At 33.4% G+C, this 22,435-nt stretch overlaps 1 pseudogene; it reads left to right on the forward strand.

Annotated features, from left to right (window-relative positions):
- The first annotated feature begins 1,343 nt into the window (after positions 1-1,343).
- LOC109488466 overlaps positions 1,344-22,435 on the forward strand; it is a 57,083-nt pseudogene continuing 35,991 nt past the window's right edge.

The following is a 22,435-nucleotide window of genomic DNA, read 5'->3' on the forward strand; positions in this document are numbered from 1 at the left end:
TTCTCACCGTTCTAATGTCCTATGTTAATCAGCAAAAGTACTTCATAATAAATTAAAACAATTTAAAACATCAAAGAACAGCAAAATGGGAATTTACTACAAACAGAACCATACTAAAAACAACATAAAGCGCTTTCTTTTGGAAGACACAGTCCCAGGTCAAAGGTCATAACTGCAGCATGAAATAAGATAAATAAATAGTAAATATGTGGGTAAATTTAAATGAACATAACAGAAAGGACATCACTACCAATAATAAAAATAATATTACTTTCTGAAATTTAATGTGTCTGTGATTAATAAAATTATAATTATATAATTCTGGAAGTAATTAAACCAAATTAAATGTTTTCAGGGTTTTTCATTATCTGTGAAGAGAAGAAATGTACTAGATAATGTTGGATGTTGATAAGGCATTATCAAGTTTTTATGCTTTAATTCTTAGAGTAATCAATTAAGAATAGGAAACTAGGGCCTACTTTCTAAACTTATAGAAAGAAAATTGTTTAATGGAAATAGCATATCCAAAAAATGATAAAAGGACAAAAAATACCATAGAAAAGGCTGCCATGTAGAAAGTTGGGACACAATTATATATTTATATATTTAACTCCAAATATATTAATATTTAATACTGATTGACTAAATACTATAATTAAAGGGAAACGTTTGAGAATGAATTTAAATAAAATAATTGTATGTTGCTAAAAAAGGCATTTGAAAATCAATTTACCCGAAGATTGAAAATATAAATATTTAAAAAAGGATATTAGGTAACAAATGTACCTGACGGACCTACATGCATCATAGAGCAAAGAGGTTTTGAGGCACAAGCTTTACAATAGATGCAGGAGGTGACCCTATAAAAATCAAGTGTTTCAGTTTATCCAGAGATGCTACAGTTCTAAATATGCAAATCCTTAATAGCATAACCCCACAATAGATAAAATTTGAAAAATGCTGTAAATTGCCCTAAGTTGGGCTTCTTTGGAGAGAGTTCATGAGTAAAAGTAAAAGTAGTGTATTAGGGAGATGGATTGCAGAGGTGGGGGAATGAAACCCAAATGGAAATGAAGACAACAAAAGTTTGTGTCAGTTCCTACCTTGGGCTTCTGAGACTTTATATTCCTAGTGAGCTCCAGAAGACAATTGAGTTCACAACAATTATCTGAGATGTAAGGAAGCTGTAAGATTTATTTTTTTATTATCAGCTTAAGGCTTTTCTAGTGGCTTTCAATACCCTGGTCCTTACCTCTTGCTGCTCAAGCAGCCCAAGGTAAAAGCCCAGTCAGAGACTTGCAGGTGTTTCCTGTGACTACCACTGTCATCAGCTGGGCCATGGAATGGTCGAGGGACTCCAGAGAGCAACACTTTACACATATTCAGTCACATTTGAAGAGGTGAGTCCCTCTCTATAACTAAGCAGACAAAAAATAATCAGTAAGGAATCAAGAGTAAAATGAGATATAATATAAATTCTCACTAATATCAAAAAGATCATGAGAAATATTATTAACATAATTATGCAAATCAATCTGAGTATTTAGATGACATGGTTGCAGGATGAGGAAGAAAACATGAGTAAAAAATTTTTAAATTTTTACATTTCCAGTTACAGAAGTCGTTACCAGTGTATTTTTTTTTACCAAATATTTAAGGAAGAAATCATATTTCTAATCAATAGGGCCAACAAAATCTTAATACCAAAACCTGAACAAGAGCATTTTAACAAAATCAAATTATAGACCACATGTATTTAGATTAAAATAAAGTCCTAAAGAAAATATTAACAAAATGAATGCAGCAATAAATACATAAAAGTAATATAATGTAATTAAGATAAGTTGAAAACTAAAATGGCCTATCATTCAAATTCATTGTATGTAATTTACTATATTAATACAATTGCGAGAAATCAAAAAACCTTAATACATGTAGAAAATATTGATAAAATTTAATATACGTTTATTTTAAAAAAGCAAACTTGAGGGGTACTTTCCTAATCTAAAAAGGTATGCAGCTTTTATCTTTAATCTACATCAACTACTATTATTAATTAATATTAATAATTAATTATTTCTTATTTTATTGAGCAGAAAACAAGGAGTTTCACCACTTCTATTCAGTATTGGTCCAGAGTCTCTAGGCAATATCTTAATGCAGGAAAAAGTAGTACAAGAGAAAATGATTGTAAAAGAGAAGAAAAATGTTAGGTTCTTCCATGCTATGATTATGTGTAAAGAAAAGAGAACCCAAGAGACAGTGTAGTTAAATTATTAACATTTAAAACATTTAACAAGCTTGTAGAATTAAAATTCAATGCAAAAATAATATTTTATATGAACATTAGAAATTTTGAAATATAAATATTTAATGTAGTCCTATAGTACGAATACATAAAAGTTAATATAATAAAAAGCAAACAAATAAGGCCAAAATTTGTTCAAGTCCTCAAAGTAGAAAACTTTAAAACACTATTGAGAGATAGCAAAGATGTGAGTAAATGCAGTTGAAGATTCAAGTTTGTAAAGATCAAACTGTCTACACATTAATCAAAAGACTGAAATATTTTCCAATCAAACTCCCAAATGTAAAAACAAAACACTTATAATTGCATCAAAAAAAAAATAACTAGGACTAAATTTCATCCAGGAGGTGAAAGACCTGTACAGTGAAAACTATAAAACATTGATGAAAGAAATTAAAGAAAACACAAATAAATGGAAAGACATTTATACTTACATGCTAAAACGATTTATATTGTTAAAATGTCCATACTTCTCAAAGCAATCTACAGATTAAATGCAATCCCTATCACAATTACGATGGCATTTTTCACAGAAATAAGCAATCCTAATCTTTGCATGGAATCATAAAAGACCCCAAATAACCAAAGAAAACTTATAAAAGAAAAAAAAAGTTTGAGTGATTACATTTCCTAATTTTAAACTATATTACAAAGTTATAATGATCAAAACATTATGGTATTAGCATAAAAACAGATCAATAGGACAGAATAGAGAGCCCAGAATTAAATTCATACATATATGGTATATTAATTTATGATAAGAAGGGCCAAGAATATGCAATGGGAACAGGAGAGTATCTTCAATAAATGGTGCTGGGAAAACTGGAAAGCCACATGCAAAAAAAGCAACCAGGCCACTATCTCATACTATGCACAAAAATCATCTCAAACTGGATAAAGACTTAAATGTAAGACCTGAAATCATAAAATCCAAGAAGAAAATATAAGGAGTAAGTTCTTTGAGCTAAGTCTCAGAAATGATTCTTTAGGTTTGATAACAAAAGCAAAGGCAATAAAAGCAAAAATAAACAAGTGGGTCTACATCAAAGCAAAAATACTTTTGTACAGCAAAGGAAATCATTAACAAAATGAAAACGCAAATTACGCAATGATAGAAAATATTTGCAAATTGGGATGCCTGTGTGACTTAGTAAGTTAAATGTCCGACATTTGGTTTTAACTCAAGTCATCATCTCATGGGTCATGGCATCAAGCCCTGCATCAGGCTACACACTCAGCAGGGAGTCTACTTGAAGATTCTCTCCCTCTGCCTTTCCTCCTACTCTTCTCTCCCTCTCTCTAAAATAAAATAAACAAATCTTTAGAAAAGAGAAAATATTTGCAAATCATACACTTGATAAGGGATTAATCTCTAAAATGTATAAAGGGCCCCCAACACTATAGAAAAAGATCAGAAGAATCACTTGATAATTCTCTTTCTCTGACTTATTTCATTTAACATAATCTCTCTAGCTCCATCCACATTGTTGCAATGGCAAGATTTCATTCTTTTTATGGATGAGTAATATTCTGCTGTGTGTGTATATATATTATACACACATACCACATCTTCTTTATCCATTCATCAATTAATGGACACTTGGGCTGTTTCCATAGTTTGGCTATTGTAGATAATGCTGCCATAAACATCAGGGTGAATGTATCCCTTTGAATTAGTGTGTTTGTATTTTTTGGGTATACATCTGGTAGTACAATTGTTGAATCATAAAGTAGTTCCATTTTTAACTTTTTGAGGAATGTCCATACTGTTTTCCAGAGTGACTCCACCAATTTGCATTCCCACCAACTGTGTAACATGATTCTTCTTTCTCCACAACCTCACCAACAGCTGTTGTTTCTTGTATTGTTGATTTTAGACATTTTTTAAGAAACAAAACAAATGACCAAAGGGAAAAAGAAAAAAAAAGAAAGAAAGAAAGAGAGAGAGAGGCAAACCAAGAAGCTGACTCTTAACTATAGAGAACACACTGATGGTTACCAGAGGGGAGAGGAGTGGAGGGATGGGTGAAATATGTGATGAGGATTAACAAAGGCACTTGTGATGAGCACCAGGTGTTATACTGAAGTGTTGAATCACTATATTGTACACCTAAAACTAATATTACATTGAGTGTTAACTAACTAGAACTTAAATTAAAAATATTTTAAAAATTAAAAAAAAATAAAAATGATCACAGGATCTAAATAAGCATTTTCTTCCAAAGAAGGCATACAGAAGGACAATAGGGATATGAAAAGGTGCTCAAAATCATCAATAATATGGAACATGCAGATCAAAATTACAATGACCTATCACCTCATGCCTATTAGAATGGCTGTTACCAAAAAGACAAGAAATAAGAAGAGCTGGTGAGGATGTGGGGGAAAAGGGAAACTTTATGTTGGTGGGAATGTAAAAAGGCACAACCATTATGGAAAATAATATGTAGTTTCCTCACAAACTCAAAAATAGAAACACCATATGGCTCAGCAACTCTACTTCTAGGTATTTCTCTGAAGATCTTGATCTCAGAATGATATCTGTATACCTGTGTCCATTGGACCGTTATCTACAATAGCCAAGATATGGAGACAACCTAAGGATCCACCAATGAATGAATGGATAAAGAAAATATTATATGCATTAAATCTATAAAAATATAGTCTATATAAATTTATATTCTATAAAATATAAACATAAAATATATACGATAACATATATATGATAATATACATATATACATATACAGACACAGATGCATATATTAAAGAAAGAAATCCTGCCTTACAACAACATGGATGGACCTAGAAGGTATTATGCTAAGTGAAATAAATTAGACAAAGACAAATATCATATAATTTCACTTATATGTGTAATCTAAACAAACAACTAAATGTATAGATACATAGAAGAGATTAGTTGTTGCCAGAAGCAGGGAGTGTGAGTAAGGTAAATAGGTAAAAGGGATCAAAAGTTACAAATTTCCACTTTGGGCTGAATAAGTCCTAAGGATTTAATGTACAGCGCAGTGACTGTAGTTAACAATACTACATTGTATATTTGAAAGTTGCTGTGGGAGTAAATATTAACATTTCTCATCACAAGGAAAAGAAAATTTCAAATACATGTGGTGACAGATATTAACTAAACTTTTCAAGGTAATTGTGTCACAGTACCTACATATATCAAATCATTCTGTTGTACACTTTAAACTATTACAATGTTATATGGCAATTATATCTTAATAAAAAAAGAAGGTAGCTATAAGTGTATAGATATAAATATAATGATATAGATGAATATACCTTGCATAAATAAATACATATTAGATAAATAGATACATGCATATATACATATATATGTGTATTCAACATGTGGTAAATAATATGATACAATTTTTTAATCAAATTGATTTGGCAAACAGATTAAATTCCTATGTGCCTACATCATAATTTTATTTCCCAAACCTAGAGGTATAGTGATTCCAGCTGAAGGGAACTATTCTTAAATTTTCTTCCTTCAGGGCTGCCTGGTGGCTCAGTTAGTTAAGCATCTGCCTTCAGCTCATGTCATGATCCAGGGTTCTGAGATCAAGTCCCACATCAGGCTCCTTGCTTAGTGGGGAGCCTGCTGCCTCCCCTGCTTGTATTCTCACTCTCCCTGACAAATAGATTAAATAAATAAATAAATAAATAAATAAATAAATAAAGTTTAAAAAATAAGTAAATAAATACATTTTCTTCTTCAAATGCTTAATGAAAAAAATCTCAGATGTGTTTTTCTCTTATTTATATATTTTGTTAGTGTTAGCAAAAATGAACATAGACTTCATGTCAATATGGACATACCAAGAAAATAAAGAAAGAGGAAGATTGGAGAACATGCTCGAACCATTCCAAGGCCAAGTGAACCGCTATTGTAATTAAGAACAGGCATTACAAGTGTCCTGTAAAGTAGTACAGCATCAGGAATAGATTTCCCACAGGCTGTGTAGATGCTTGGGGACTGCTATCCAGCCTGTGCCCAGAGAAGCTTGAAGACAGACAGTTCATCTTTCTGACCTCAGTAGAAGGTAAAAGGGTAGTGAGGGGGTGAGTCCCAGTTATGCAACTTTCTCACCTTAGAATAATCAGAAACAAAACTTCCATGTTTTCCACTAAAGTTTTATTTGACACATTCTGAGGTATTTCAGTGGTTTTACCTAAAGAGACATAGCTAAGATTAATGAGAGTTAGTAAACTGAGGAAAGAAAGCCAAGTTAAAAAAAAAAAAGCGTGGACAAGAATAAAGAGAACTTTAACAAAAACCAGAACAAAATTAAGCACAATTCAGGGTGCCTGGGTGGCGCAGTTGTTAAGCATCTGCCTTAGGCTCAGGGCATGATCCTGGCGTTCTGGGATCGAGCCCCACATCAGGCTTCTCTGTTAGGAGCTTGCTTCTTCCTCTCCCACTCACCCTGCCTGTGTTCCCTCTCTCACTGGCTGTCTCTCTTTGTTAAATAAATAAAATCTTAAAAAAATTAAGCACAATTCTTGGGAACTTCATTTAGAGTATGTTTGCGTACAAATGCAGAAAAGACTTTGCAGGCATAAAAGTTATTTTCCAAATGTTAATAACATGAAACAAACTAAAACAGAAACAATAGCCACTGTTGAGGGACTAATTAGTATTCTAGAAAATGGACTGGAAAAAAAATATATCTCACGATGCAGGCAAACCCCCACAGATATGGAGAAAAAATGAAAGAATAGATGGTAAGATGGGAACTTGAATAGCTGATGCTGAGACATAATGTGACAGAACAGGAGTTCTAAAAGAAGAAAAATCACAAATGGCCTACATTATTAAAGAACCCTTTGTGACTTCTCTTTTCATTTTGAAGGAGGGCATCCAGTCCCAGGGAAGATTTATAGACAGTAAGTTTCATATGAAGTTTTTGAATACCTAGGATAGATAATAAACTTTAGAAACTTCCAAATAGAAATACAGCTTACTTAAGCCATAAAATCAGAAAGAAAAACATCACTCTAGAATTCCGTAATTATACTTCCACAAAATAGAAAACACATAAACTTTGTCTAAATGGCAAACATACTTACTTATCTAATCTAACCAAATGAAAAGTCAATTAAACTTCAAGAGTAATCCCAAGGAAAACAAATAAAAGGAGTAGAGGAAACAGAAGTATGTATGTAAATAGTCATAATGTGTAGATTATCTAAAAGTGGCAGATGATACTATGATAGGGAATTTGTAATACTTAAGTAATTTTTGTTGGAACAAAGTATATACATATAAAAGGAACAATTTAATAATGGTCTAATTATATCAAAGAAAAAATAAGGAAAAATAGGAAATACAGATTTAGAGAAATTCATATCTGTTGGTGAAAGAAAATGGTGTAGCTAATGAAGTTGTTGATAGAAAACAAATATTATTTAACACAGATCTATTACTAAAGAAATATCAATTTGTATGTAGGAGTTAAAGAGAAGATGGCAGATGCTAGCTAAATTGAAAATCATAGTAGGGGCGCCTGGGTGGCTTGCTCGTTAAGCGTCTGCCTTCTGCTCATGGCGTGATCCCAGAGTCCTGGGATCCAGCCCCTCAATGGGATCCTCCGCTGGGAGCCACCTTCTTCCTCTCCCACTCCCCCTTCTCCTGTTTCCTCTCTCGCTGTGTCTCTCTCTCTGTCAAATAAATGAATAAAATCTTTAAAAAGTTTTGAAAAAAATAAAATAAATTAAAAAAAAGAAAATCATAGTAGAACAGCCAAACTTCTAGGCTAGGACATAGATGAAAAAGAGAAAATTAGAAAAAGACACAGACAACCTAGGGAAAGTAAGATGTGGGGAAGGGAAAGGAGGTACTTCAACATTCAACTGTAGAAAATTATAAAATTAAAATAATAAAGCATAAAACATATACATGTATACATATATATTTTAAAAAACATGTAAATAAATTGAAATATTTTATCAAAAGCAAAGATTCTGAGACTCACTTAAGTATAACTCCAAACTCCTTGACATCATTGTTGGTAAAGAGTTTTTTGATCTGACCCCAGAAGCAAAGGCAATAAGGCAAAAATAAACAAGTAGAACTGCACCAAACTAAAAAGTTGCCACACAGCAAAGGAAACCATCAACAAAATGAAAAACAGAAACAACCTAGTGAATGGGAGAAAATACTTGCAAATCATGTTTCTTTTTTTTTTTTTAAAGACTTTATTTATTTATGTGACAGAGAGACAGCCAGCGAGAGAGGGAACATGGCAGGGGGAGTGGGAGAAGAAGCAGGCTCCCAGCAGAAGAGCCCGATGTGGGACTTGATCCCGGAACACCAGGATCATGCCCTGAGCCGAAGGCAGACGCTTAAGGACTGCGCTACCCAGGCACCCCGCAAATCATGTTTCTAAAAAAGGGTTAACATCCTACATAAACATATATACTTATACAATTCAATAGCAAAGAAAAAAATTATAATAAATAAAATAAGACAACAAAAAAAATTAAAAATGGGTAGAGGATATGAATAGACATTTTTTCAAAGAAGTCATACAGATGGCCAAGTAGCACATGAAAAGAAGCTCAATATCACTATTCATCAGGAAATGCAAATCGAAACCATAATGAGATATCACCTCACATCTATTAGAATGGCTATCATCAAAAAGACAAAAAATAACAATTGTGGGTAGCAGTGTGAACAAAAGCGGCGCCTTGTACACTTGGTTGGGATGTAAATAGGTGCAGGCAGTATAGAAAACATTTGGAGGTTCTTCAAAAAAACTAAAAATCTAGAACTACCATAGGATCCAACAATTTCAGTTCTGGGTATTAAAAACACAAATTTAAAAAAGATATGTGGACCTCTATGTTCATAGCAGCATTATTCACAATAATCAAAATGTAGAAACAACAACAACAACAACAACACACACACTAGAATACTACTCACCCCTACAAAATGGAATCTTGCCATTTGTGACAACATGGAAGGACCTTGAAGGTATTATGCTAAGTGAAATACATCAGACAGAGAAAAATGAATACTGTATGATTTCACTTATATGTGGAATCTAAGAAACACAACAAATAAACAAAACAAAAAACATGCTGAGAGGTATAGAGAATAGATTGGTCATTATCAGAGGGGGAGGGTAGTGTAGAGTGTGGATGAAATGGGTGAAGGTGGGCAAAAAGTACAAACTTCCAGTTACAAAATAAATGACTCATGGGGATGTAATGTACAGTGTGGTGACTATTAATAATACTGTATTGAATATTTGTGAGTTGCGAAGAGAATAGATCTTGAAAGCTCTCAATACTAGAAAAACAATTTGTAACTATATAAGGTGACAGACGTTAACTAAACATTGTGGTGATGTTTTTGCAGTGTATACAAATATTAGATCATTATGTTTTACAAATAAAATTAGTATAAATGTTATATGTTGATTACACCTCAATAAAAAAATAAATCAAAGCATTTGTCCTTAAAATGATGAGACTAAATAAATATTCAAAACAGTGTAATGGACTAAGATATATAAGGAAATGACCTCTCCTTCATTCTTGCCAGTAAAACCACAAAAATATTGACATCAACAACAGAAAAGTGGAACTTAAGGTCAAATCTTTAAATGGTACAAATGATAATCTGTGACAAAATGTTTGAATTAAATGAACTGGCGGGGAATGCCAAAAATTAGACAGGAGACATCTGGAAGGCTGAAAGAGGAGAAAACTTCAAAGAATGTTATGCCATAGGAGTATAAATATTTATATTTTTATAGTAGAAATAACCCAAGGACAGAGAAAAAAAATTAACTGAAGGGATTTTTTTTAAAGGAAATGACTGTAAAAAGATGAAAAGCCAGAAATCCCTGAGCACACAAAAGTTCTAAAAGAAAAATATGAGAAGAAGAAACATCACATCAATGAAATTTAAGGGTAACCATGAAAAAAAAATTCAAAGAAACCACCAACACTCTACAGTGTAATAACCCAATTGGCATAAGAGTTCCCAATAGCATGTGGTACACAGCAAGGTGCACATAGTTAACACTACTGTACACTTAAAAGTGCTCAAGAAGATAAAAAAGACTTGCCAATGAAACCAATGACCAGATACAAAACGAAAATAAATCAACATTTGTTTTATTTTTTTAAAATAACACTTTGAAAAAAAAACACAACAACAAACTTTTGAGTGCGAAAATATTCCATGATATAAGAACTCAGAATCTTAAAGCACATTTTGCATCCTGAAAAATGGCCTGGAGGAATAGCTCCATCTAGTAGAAAAACAATTCAGGAGGATATGTCAAAATAATGGCAAGTAAACAGAGGTAAAGAACTTAGAAAAGCACTGTGTTTGCTAAATGGCAAAGCAAAAAAGACTATAATAAATCTAAGTTAAACCTCTAGATGAGGTCCACAAAGTGGGGGATCAAAGAGACGACAAATTCTAAGATACTTGCCCTCTTAAGAGTAAGATGCATCTATTGTTACATTTAAAATATGATAGAGAAAAATGGGCATAACTAGGATTAATTAGTAATGATAATCACAAATAGAATGAAAATAGAATTATAATGTTAATCCACAAAAGACAATTGTCCATATCCAATGGAAAGTAGGGAAATTTAAAAACAAACAAAAACCCAAAACAATGGGAGTGGGAGAAAAATGATCCAGAATAGTAGTTAATGCACACACACACACACAGAGGATATGAAAAAAATAGAGAATAAAAGAAAGAATTAAAAAAAATGGAAGGATAGAATACTGGTTTCCAAGTACATTTGTAAGGAACCTGGAAGGTTCCACTCCATTCCAACAACTAAAAAGAAGAAAAAATTAACAAGTGTTCTTGCATCTGTAAAAGAAAAACAAATTGCCACTTCCAAAATTACAGAGACAAACAGGTGAATGCAAGAAGTCATGGATAACTGGAGCAGAGACTCACAGGCAGAAACGACATCAGGATACGAAAATCGGGACTCCAGTTAACAATTGCCAGAGCTACAGTGTGGACAGCTCTACGAGTTAAAAACTCCAGGTTTTTGACTTGACCCAGTCACAAAGGAGGCCCAAAATTTGAGATTTACCAACAAGAGCTCAGCAGGTTTCTGCACTAAATATTGGATAAAAATCCCCTTAGCCCCCGGCAGGGGGAAATCACACCATGTCTGCTCTCAGAACACAATGCAATTAAACTAGAAATCAACAACAGAAAGGTAACTGAAGTTTTTGACTGTTTCCTTGGCTGTGCAGAAGCTTTTTATCTTGATGAAGTCCCACAAGTTCATTTTATCCTTCGTTCCTCTTGCCTTTGGAGATGTGTCATGAAAAAGATTGCTGTGGTCGATGTCATAGAGGTTGCTGCCTATGTTCTCCTCTAGGATTTTGATGGATTCCTGTCTCACATCAAGGTCTTTCACCCATTTGGAGTTTACCTCTGTGTATGGTGTGAGAGAATGGTCAAGTTTCATTCTTTTGCATGTAGCTGTCCAATTTTCCCAGCACCATTTATTGAAGAGACTGTCTTTTTTTTCTACTGGATGTTTTTTCCTGCTTTATCAAAGATTAGTTGCCCAAAGAGCCGAGGGTCCATTTCTGGGATCTCTATTCTGTTTCATTGGTCTATGTGTCTGTTTTTGTGCCAGTACCATGCTGTCTTTGTGATCACAGGTTTGTACTACAATTTGAAATCCGGCATTGTGATGTCCCCAGCTTTGTTTCTCCTTTTCGGCCTTTCTTGGCTCCACACAAATTTAAGGGCTGTTTGTTCCAGTTCTTTGAAAAATGTCATTGGTATTTTGATCGGGATAGCATTGAAAGTGTAGGATGTGGAGAAAGGGGATCCCTCTTACACTCTTCGTGGGAATGCAAGTTGGTACAGCCACTTTGGAAAACAGTGTGGAGGTCCCTTAAAAAGTTAAAAATTGAACTACCCTATGATCCAGCCATTGCACTACTGGGTATTTACCCCAAAGCTACAGATGTAGTGAAGAGAAGGGCCATATGCACCCCAATGTTCATAACAGCTTTGTCCACAATAGCTAAATCGTGGAAGGAGCTGAGATGCCCTTCAACAGATGACTGGATTAAGAGGATGTGGTCCATATAGACAATGGAATATTATTCAGCTATCAAAAAGAACGATTTCTCAACATTTGGTGCAACATGGAAGGCACTGGAGGAGATAATGCTAAGTGAAATAAGTCAAGCAGAGAAAGACAATTATCATATGGTTTCTCTCATCTATGGAACATAAGAAGTAGGAAGATCGGTAGGAGAAGAAAGGGATAAAGAAAGGGGGGCAATTAGAAGGGGGAATGAAGCATGAGAGACTATGGACTCTGAGAAACAAACTGTGGGCTTCAGAGGGGAGGGGGGCAGGGGAATGGGATAGGCTGGTGATAGGTAGTAAGAAGGGCACATATTGCATGGTGCACTGGGTGTTATACACAACTAATGAATCATGGAAATTTATATCAAAAACCAGGGATTTACTCTACGGTGACTAACATAATATAATAAAAAATATGATTATAATAAAAGAAAGGAAAAAAAAGAAAGGTAACTGAAATCCCATAATACATGGAGATTAAAAAACAAAATTCTAAATAACATATGGGTCAAAGAAGGCATCTCAAGATAAATTAGAAAATAATTTGAACCAAATGAAAATGAAAACATAATATCAAAATTTGTGAGATGCAACAAAAACAGGCTTAGAAGGAAATTTATACCATTGACTGTATAGACTAGGAAAGGAAAAACCTAAATCATCAAAATTTCCATCTTTGGAAACTATAAAAAGAAAAAGAAATTAAATCTAAAGTAGGAGGAAGTAAATAAGAAAAGAAAATTAAAGCAGAAATAAGTTAAATAAACAAAGGGAAATCAATAGGAAAACAACAACAATAAAACCAAAACTGGTTTCTTAAAAAGATGAATAAAATGGATAAGCCTCTAGCTAGATTGAGAGAAAGAAAGAGAGAGAAAGAGAGAAAGACAGAGACAGAGAGATACAGAGAGACAATACAAATCACTACTATCAGGGATGAAAAAGCAGATAATTACAGTCTCCATGGCCATTTTTAAAAAATGATAATAAAGAAATAATATGAACAACTCTATGCCCACAAATTTGATAACCTAGATGAAACGGACCAATTACTTGAAAAACACAATATGCCATAACTCACACAAGAATATATAGGAAATCTGAACTGGCCTATATCTATTAAATAAGTTGAGTCAATAATTAGTAACCTTCCAAAACAACAACAAATAAAAGAAAGCCCAGATGGGTTCAATGGCAAATAATACCAAATATTTAAGGAAGAAATTATGCCAATTCTCTACAGTTTTATTTTAGAATAGAGTGCAGAGGGAATACTTTCTAACACATTCTATGATGATAGCATTGCTCTAACACCAAAACCAGGCAAAGACAATACAAGAAAACTATTGACAAATATCTTTCATGAATAAACATAGATGAAAAATCCTCAACAAAATATCAGCAAACCAAATCTAACAATGTATAAAATAATAGTACACCACAACCAAGTGGGACTTATCCCAGATAAACCAGATTTGTTCAATTAATACAATCAATTACATCAAAAAGCTAAAAAAGACAAATCACATGACCATATCAATAAATATGGAAAAAGCATTTAATAAAATCGAACACCAATTCATGATAAAAACTCTCGCTAAGCTGGGAATAGAGAGGAATTTTCTCAACTTGATAAAGACTATTCACAGTAAAAGGAAAAACAGAAAACCAAAAAACGAAAGCAAGAAAGCACTATAGCTAATATGACACTTATTGGTGAGAAAAGCATTGCTTTCCTTCTACAATAGTCTAGAGACAAGGAACTCCTTTCTTAATATTTCAATATAGTATTGGAAGTCCTCACTAATGGGAAAAAAACGCAAGAAAAGGAAATAAAAGGTATACTGATTGAGAAGGAAGAAATGAAATTGTTTTTGTTCACAGACAACATGATTATCTATGTGGAAAATTCAGAATAATTGACAAAAACACCAGGAACCAATAAACAAATTTACCAAGTTTGCAGGATCCAAGGTTAATAAAGAAAAGTCAATCACTTTCCTAGATAGCAACAATGAACATGTGGAATTTAAAACAAAAAATATAATATCATTTACATTAGCAATCAAAAAATAAAGTAATTCGGGTATGAACCTATGAGGAAAACTGCAAATCTCAGATGAATGAAATGAAAAAAGAACTAAATGAGTGGAGAGATATTCCATGTTCATGAATGGGAAAACTCAATGGTGTCAAAATGTCAGTTCTTCCCTACTTGATTTACAGATGCAACAATCCCAGTCAAAATCCCAGCCATCTATTTTGTGGATATTAACACACTGATCCTCAAGGTTATATGGGGAGGCAAAAGACCCAGAACAGTCAACACATTATCAAAAGAGAAGAATAAAATTGGAGGACTGAGACTCCCTGATTTCAAGACTTACTGTAAAAAGACAATAAACAAGTGTGATATTAGCGGAAGGATAGACAACCAGACCGAGGGAATAGCACGGAGAGCAGAGAAATTGAGCCACGTAAATACAATCAACTGATCTTTGACAAAGGAACAAAGGCAACACAATGGAGCAAAGACAGTATTTTCAATAAATGGTTCTGGGACAAGTGGACATACCTATATAATTCCAAAAATGATGGTTATCTTACATGGTTATTAATGGTACTCTCATTTCATTCATAATAAGTGCCCTCAATATGACAATAAACTTCACCATAACCTATTTTCAAGAATAATGTAATAACATTAGCAGGACCACAGCAAAAAATAATAATAATAAAATAAAAGGTAAAAATCTTCAACTTTTTGGAAACTTAAAAATAAAATCCTTCAGTTCTGAAAACTGGAGGGTTAAAGTAGAAGAAATAATAGCATCTCCAAAATGCTTAGAACTGGTAGTAATTAAAGATAAACTTTATCTAAAAAATTATGGGACAAAGCTAAAGCAGCACTTAGAAGGAATTTTATCACTTAAAGTGGTGTTCATTAAGACGGAATGAGATTGGCTTACAGAAAATCACAGAACTGCAGAGTAGATTCTCCTATATGTATATAGAGATTGTATGACAGAAGAGATATTTAGAAATCATGGGGAAAGCAGAAAGGATGGCCTAGTCAATGAACAATGCTGGACTGTTTGGCTATTATGGAAAAGTTTAAAATAGATTTGTGTCTCCTACCTTGCACAAAATCAAAATCCATGATGATGGAAAAAATCTAAATGTGAGGCATGAATTTAAAATATTTAGAAGAAGATTGTAGGAACATATATTTATGACTTGATGGCTGAGGAATGTATCTTTGACAAGATAACAACAAGATCTACATGTGAATGGACTTGAGTGGAAATTAACTTTGACCAAGACAATCCATGCCTCCAAAATCTCATTCCTGAAGCTCTCACTATGGAAGTTGTCAACTCACTGTAGAAATTAGGGATTTCCAAATGCTCCCTGGCATTCTTAGAAACTTAGATTGAAGTATAATGTGACTTCAGAATTCTAGGTATGTATAGAATTGAGAAAATTTGAACTACAGGGAGAAAGATGGCACTGTATTGGATTACCCATTAGCACTGACAGCTCTGGACATTTCGTTACAAGGCCTCTCCAAGACAGAGTGGCCATTAGGTTTCATATATATATAAGTGTGTGTGTGTGTGGAGATATATATATATATATATATATATATATATAGTATAAATGTATAAATGAAATGTCCATATATATGAAACTATATATGTATGTATATATTAGTTCAACCATATATTCAATATGTATATAATATTTGGGTTTTTTTTTTCTCTCTCCAGGCAAGATGGCATCATTCAGTATCTCTGCTTGCCAATGTTTTTTTCTGTTGTGGTTGTTGCTTGTTTGGATATCATGCAGGCCTATTTCTTCTGATCTCATTCTCCTAGCACAAAGATAAAAGTGATGGGCATGCATGAAGTGTTTGCTGTTGAGAGGGAGTGTAGAGTAAGGATGAAGTCCCTACCTCTGGAACAGGTCAGTATAAAATGAAATCCAGACTTTCCCCCTTACAAGCTTTGTGATCCACATTGTCCTTAACTACTCTGTGCCTTAGTTCACTCATCTGTAAAAGCGCATACAGTAGTACCTTCTTTATTGAAGATTAAAATAATCTGTACAGGAATAGCAATAAGAACAGTAATTTACACAGAGTAACATTGAATAATTTCTCTCTCAAAATACATACACTCATTTATTTTAATTTTCCTTATTTGACAGTTTAGTCTGTTTTGCGTCTTATTTGTTCTATACCTATATTATTATCCATTGTTGCAAACACCTTATAAATTTATTTTCTCCTAACATACTTAGCATGTTTCTTTTATAGTTATTTATAATTTATTTTATAATTATCTGTGCATAATCTGTCTCCTCCACAAGCATTTTGATATTCTTAAGGGTGCAAACTCCTTCACTTTCTGGCTTGTAGTGACCAGATCAGCGATTCACATATTCGATGTTTACCAGATGAAGAGGTATGAATCTTGTAAACAGGTCAACAGACTCAACACACTTTACAGGTGGGAAATACTTTATATCAGTGTTACAACAACCAAAACTGTCTCCTACAGGGCTTTCTTAATGCCCCATTTTCTTGGGTGGAATTCCTTCATTATAGCACATCTACACTGGAATTTTTCACCAATAAATCCTTACTAATTATACTTCAGTGAAATGATTTGTATTTTCTCATAACTCACTATATTATCTCACAATCAACTACATCATGATATTTATTTTCTTTTTATTGATATTGATTTTTTTTCAGATGCTGCCTTAATGAGTCAAAGTCGAATGTCTTATGAGGTAAGTTTTTGTTAGTAGCTTTCTTGATTTGAAATCCTGACTTGAAGGAATAAATATTTAAACAGGAAAAGGGAATTTCTGCCCAAAGATTCAAGAATTGTTTATTGAGCATCTACTATGTTCCAGTACTGAGACTAGAGAGCAGTGAACAGAATGATGTTCCTACCCTAAAAATATGTAATCATTTAAAATGTAAAAATCATGAAAAAACTCTTAAAATTCAAATATTTATTTAATAAAAGGCACAAGTATATAATGTATTGCTGAAATAACAACAGAAGTATGTACAAAATAGAAGTTTTAAACAGGCCCTTAATTGTAGGGAACAAACTGATGGTTACCAGAGGTGGGGGGAAGGATGTGTTAAATAGGTGATGGGGATTAAGGAGGGCACTTGTGATAAGTACTGGTATGGAAGTGTTGAATCACTATGTTGTACACCAAAACTCATATAACACTGTATGCTAACTGGAATAAAAGTAAAAATAAAAATAAAAAACACTACCCAAATTGTTTGACAGTTTATAGAAAGGTTAGACCAAAACTTAAAAAAAAAAGATGAAAGAATCTGAAATGTTTGTAATTTGTAAAGTAACCAAGAGATTAGCTTAATTAAGTGACTGTCCCATACAATACTTATACATACATACGCTTACCTCAGAGATATTGCAGGTTTAGTTCCAGACCACTGCAATAAAGTGAATATTGCAATATAGTGAGTCAGATGAATTTTTTTGGTTTCCCATAACTCCCATGAAAGTTGTGTTTACACTGTACTGTATTCTATTACATGTTCACTAGCATTATCTCTGAAAAAAAAATAAGGTACATACCTTAATTTAAAAATACTTTATGGCTAAAGAATGCCAACCATTGTAAACTTTTTAACAAGTTGTAATCCTTTTGCTGATGGAAGATCTTGTCTGGATGTTGGTAGCTGCTGACTGATCAGGGTGGTGGTTGCTGAAGGTGGGGTGGCTGTGGCAATTTCTTAAATTAAAACAACAAAGATATTTGCTTCATCGATTGACTTTTCCTTTCACAAACAATTTCTCTGTAGCATGTGATGCTGTTTGACAACATTTTACCCACAGTAAAACTTATATCAAAATTAGAGACAATCCTTTCACACCCTGACACAGTTTATCAACTAAGGTTATATAATATTCTAGCTCCTCTTGCTATTTCTACCACATCTGCAGTTGCAGTTGCTTCTATCACTGAAATCTTGATCTCAAAATCATCCATTGATTTCAAACGCCTGTTTCTGTTGATATTTTGACCTCTTCCCATGAATCACAAATGCTCTTAATGGCATCTAGAATGGTAAATCCTTTCCAGAAGTTTTTAAGTTTATTTTGCCCATATCCATCAGAGGAATTACTACCTATGGCAGCTAGAGTCCTTTAAAAATGCATTTCTTAAATAATAAGAATTAAACATCAACACTACTTCTTGATCTCTGAGCTGCAGAATGGATGATATTTTAGCAGGCTTGAAAATAACATAAATCTCATTGTATAGCCCCTTTAGAGCTCTTGGGTGACTCAGTGGGTAGTTAGTAGCAGTAATATTGTGAAAGGGATTTTTCTTTTTTCTCTGAGCGGTAGGTCCCAACAATGGGTTTAAAACTGTCAGCAAACCATGACATTATAAACAGATGTCCTGTCATTCAGGCTTTGCTGTTTTATTTACGGAACACAGGCAGAGTAGATTGAGCATAATTCCTAGGGTCCTAGGATTTTCAGAGTGATAAATGAGCATTAACCTCAACTTAAAGTCACTAGCTGCATTACTCCCTAATAAGAGGGTCAATCTGTTCTTTGAAGCTGTGAAGCCAGGCATTGGATTCTCCTCATTAGCAATGAAAGTCCTAGATGGCAACTTCCAATAGAAGCTTGTTTTGTCTATATTGAAAATCTGTTGTTTAGTCTAGCCATCTTCATTATTTTAGCTGGAAAGAAATAGTCAACAAAACTAAAAGGCAACCTATGGAATGGGAGAAGATATTTGCAAGTCACATATCTGATATAGGCCTAATATCCAAGATCTATAAAGAAATTATCAAACTCAACACCCAAAAAACAAACAACCCAGTCAAGAAATAGGCAGAAGACATAAACAGACACTTCTCCAAAGAAAACATACAAATGGCCAATAGACACATGAAAAATGCTTAACATCACTTGACATCGGGGAAATATAAATCAAAACCACAATGAGATACCACCTTACACCAGTTAGAATGGTGAAAATTAATGACAGGAAAAGACAAATGTTGGCAAGGATGTGGAGAAAGGGGAACCATCTTACACTGTTGGTGGGAGTGCAAGCTGGTACAGCCACTATGAAAGAAGTTCCTCGAGAAGTTATAAATAGAGCTACCCTACTACCCAGCATTTGCACTTCTAGGTATTTACAGCAAAGTTACAGACGTAGGGAATTGAAAGGGCACCTGCACCCCAATAGCCATAGCAGCAATGTCCAAAATGGCCAAACTGTGGAAGGAGCTGAGATGTCCTTCAATAGATGAATGGATAAAGAAGATGTGGTTTATATATACAATGGGATATAACCAGCCATCAGAAAGGATGAATATCTACCATGCATTGACATGGATGGAACTGGAGGGTATTATGTTAAGTGAAATAAGTCAATCAGAGAAAGACAATTATCATATGGTTTCATTCATATGTGGAACATAAGAAATAGTGCAGAGGATCATAGGAGAAAGGAGGGAAAATTGAATGGGAAGAAATCAGAGAGGGAGACAAACCATGAGAGACACTTGACTCTGGGAAACAAAAAGGGTTGTGGAAGAGGAGGTGGGTGGGGGATGGGGCAACTGGGTGATGGGCGTTAAAGAGGGCACATGCTGTGATGAGAAAAAAAAGATGTTAACTGAAAAAATAAAGTGCTTTATTTACTTGAAACTACAAATTATAATTCAAATGTTTAAATAATAAACCTGTCATTTAAAAAAATATATATCTTAGCTGGATCTTCTAGGTAACTTGCTGCAGCTTCTACATTAGCACTTGCTGATTCACCTTGCATTTTGATGTTATGGAGATGGCTTCTTCCTTTAAACCTCATGAACCAACCTCTGCTAGCTTCAAATTCGTCTTTTGCAGCTTCCTCACTTCTCCCAGCCTTCATAGAATTGAAGTGTCAGGGCTTCGCTTAGAGTTAGGCTTGGCTTAAGGGAATTTTGTGGCTGGTTTGATCTTCTGTCCAGACCACTCAAACTTTCTCCAAATCAGCAATAAGGCTCTTTTTTTCTTCCTTCCTTCCTTCCTTCCTTCCTTCCTTCCTTCCTTCCTTCCTTCCTTCCTTCCTCTTTTTCTTTCTTTCTTTCTTTCTTTCTTTCTTTCTTTCTTTCTTTCTTTCTTTCTTTCTTTCTTTCTTTCTTTCTTCTTTCTTTCTTTCTTTCTTTCTTTCTTTCTTTCTTTCTTTCATCATTTATGTGTTCAGTGGAGTGGCACTTTTAATTTCCTTCAAGAACGTTTCCTTGGCATTCACAACTTGGCTGTTTGGGCAGGAGGCTTAGCTTTTGTCTTATCTCAGTGTTCCATATGTCTTCCTCATCCTAATCCTTAATCATTTCTAGCTTTGATTCAAAGTGAGAGATGTAAAAAAATACGTAATAATCTTTTTTAAAGTGAAAGATGTGTGACTCTTTGTTTCACTTGAATACTTAGAGTTTGTGGTAGAGTTATTAATCAACACAATTTCAATTTTATTGTATCTCAGATAATATGGAGGCCCAAGGAGACACAGAGAGAGATGGAGAAAGGGCAGGTCAGTGGAGCACTCAGAACACACACACACTATGGATTAAGTTTGCCCTATTACATGGGCACAGTTTGTGGTGACCCTAAACAATTACAAGAGTAAAATTAAGGATCACTGGTAACAGATCATTAAAACAAATATAATAATAATGGAAAAGTTTGAAATGATGGAAAAATTACCAATATAAGACACAGAGACATGAAGTGAGCAAATGCTTTTGAAAATTTTACATCAATAAACATGCTTAAATGTAGAGTTGCCCCAAAACTTTAGTTTGTAAAAAATGTATCTGTGAAGTGCAGTAAAGCAGAGCACAATAAAATGAGATATACCTGAATTAGACATTAAATATTGTAGTCTAGAAAATCAAGTACTGTGTATTTTTAAAAATTTCAATTATAGTTTACTTTTATTTAGTACTTTATGAAATTCACAGTATCTATCATCTATTTATCCACCTATCTAGCTGTACTCACTTGTTCCCCATAAAAAACAGTCAGTCTAGGTAATAAGCCAGATAATTTTATTTCATTCTATATAAGACCAAGCAGGACCAGAGAAATGTATTAGTTCTAAAATACAGAGTGTATAAAAGATAAAATCTTAGCAGTTAAGTCTTTTGCTCCAGAAAGAGGAAGGGAGAAATGTAGGTTAGGGAGGGAGAAAAAATATAAGTTAGGAAAGGTGAAACCAAACTTTCCTTATCCCTTATGGATTTTATTTTCAAAATAGAAACCACAAGACCATCGACAGAAAATTTCTAGAAATTACAAGAGAATTTAGCTAGTGTGTTGGGTTCAATATCATAACACAAATATCAATTCATTTATATACAGAGCCAAAAATAGAAACTGTGATTTTTAAAACACAACTTACTACAACAACAGAAAGGTAAGTATCTTGGAACAAAATTTAACAACGATGTTCTAAAGGTATATTAATAAATCCCTTACTGAGAAATTTAAACTCATAAATCAAAATGCAGCATATTTCATCAAAATAATTTTTTAAAATATAACATGTCACTTTTATATTAGAAATTAAATGATTAATATATATGTATGCACTTATGTGCAAATATAAATAAATGTACATATATACGTGTGTATATATATAGAGGGGGAGAGAGAAGAAAGAGAGAGAGAATCAAAGGCACAGAGAGAAAGAAGCAGTAGAATGATTAGAGTAAACTTCTAAAAAGTGATCTCACCTGAAATGTAATAGGGCTAGGGAAAACCCAAAAGTCTTAGTGCCTTAGGTGTATCTTACTCTTAAACTGTTTGGATTGCCTAATTTTTATAACTTATCACAATAATTTATGCATCATCTATTGATATTTTAATGTGTTTAAAGAAAATTATTTAATTAAAGAAGAAATATAAAACAATGATCTT

Source organism: Ailuropoda melanoleuca, chromosome 2 (assembly GCF_002007445.2).
Source record: "Ailuropoda melanoleuca isolate Jingjing chromosome 2, ASM200744v2, whole genome shotgun sequence".
Lineage (NCBI taxonomy): Eukaryota > Metazoa > Chordata > Mammalia > Carnivora > Ursidae > Ailuropoda > Ailuropoda melanoleuca.